A 1494-nucleotide genomic window follows, 5' to 3' on the forward strand; every position below is an offset into this window, starting at 1 on the left:
TTTCAACCTTTGAGAACTGTACAATCCCTAGAGCTTTATATGTGATTCATGAAATCAGAGATGTATATAACTGAAAGTCATAATTCTGTACCAATATTCCCCCACCATCTCCAGTTTTATATTTGTGCTGCTGATAGTCTCAGAGGTTCCTAGGACTCATCCTTCCAAAGGTCAAGGTCACAGCAAACTATAACAATAGTAAAACACCTGTACAACTCAATTCAGCATGCATCACATGCTCTATAATAATGGTTTTCTCCATTTTACACATGAACTTCAACTTCCCATTCAAAGACTGATTTTCTTGAAACCAACAGTATTGTTAAAAGCATCTGCACCAAGTCAGCTTATCTTCTTTCTCTTCTGAATCAGATTTTATTTTAGGTGCATTTTTTTGTATATACTCATTGGGAAATAATGCTTCAGAATCAATTTCACTCACAAACACAGATCCTGCCATCAATATTAGGATTTTTTTTTTTTTGCTTATCAATTCTTTTAAATTTCTTTTTTAACATCAATTTATTAAATTAATTAAATATTCATTACATTAATTACATTAATCAAAAATAATTGTTAATCTTCAGACAGTATTTGATTTTTCCCTCAGGTGTAGTTCTCCCATAACCATAGCACATGTGTTATATCTCCAACTCCCTTGTGCTTTTAAAAATATGGGGAGCTTCACAAATTTACATGTCATCCTTGTGCAGGGGGCATGCTGGTCTTCTCTGTATCATTCCAATTTTAGTTTACGTGCTGCCAAAGAGAGGACTAGGATTACTCTTTAAAAAACAAAAATTGATCTTACTACGTTGCTCAACTTTTGAAATCTTTCAGGATAGGATGAATGAAAAGTTAATTATCTAACCTATCACTCAAAGGAATTTATAATTTACAAAATTTTGCCTTAATAATATTGAAAATGTACTACTTTATAAATATGCATTCAATAAAGGTTTCATTCCCCTGTATTCTTTTCCTCTCTACACATGCACTATAATTGAGCACAGCACCATCTAAAATATACCACATGTAACATGAATCCATAAGCTATTAGGCTCAACAATCGGTTCCACATTAAAATCTACATGATAGGTGTCAGTCAACTTTTATTAAAATATTGAAAATGTACAACAACAACAATAATTCAGGAAGACATAGCACTCATCAATATATACTGTTAAGTTTTTAACTGTTTCCTAAGGCAACCTCAAAACCTTTTTTTGGGTGCTTATGTAATAACTGCTTACACTTGCATATAATATCTTCATTCAATAAATATCTATTAATAATACTCTTTATTACTGGTTCAGTTGGGTTATGAAGCTCAGTCTGAGATTTCACTAACTGTATCTTCCAGATCTCTTTTCTGCTTTGCACTCTCAGGCACATCCTTCTATCCATTTCAAAAACCTACCATAGCCTAAAACGTCAATGCCTATATTCAGAATATTAATACACTGCTCCTCTGCTTACTATATCATATCAAGC

General features: G+C 32.3%; 1 non-coding gene across 1 annotated transcript; it reads right to left on the reverse strand.

The window, feature by feature from the left end:
* Window positions 1–668: 668 nt before the first annotated feature.
* Window positions 669–775, reverse strand: LOC119259987 (U6 spliceosomal RNA). The gene has a single exon (XR_005128633.1). It is a non-coding gene; the product is annotated as a U6 spliceosomal RNA (small nuclear RNA).
* Between the last annotated feature and the right edge of the window lie 719 nt (window positions 776–1494).

This window comes from Talpa occidentalis, unplaced genomic scaffold (genome assembly GCF_014898055.3).
Source record: "Talpa occidentalis isolate TD23 unplaced genomic scaffold, MPIMG_talOcc4v2.1 talOcc4.5, whole genome shotgun sequence".
NCBI classification, from domain to species: Eukaryota; Metazoa; Chordata; class Mammalia; order Eulipotyphla; family Talpidae; genus Talpa; species Talpa occidentalis.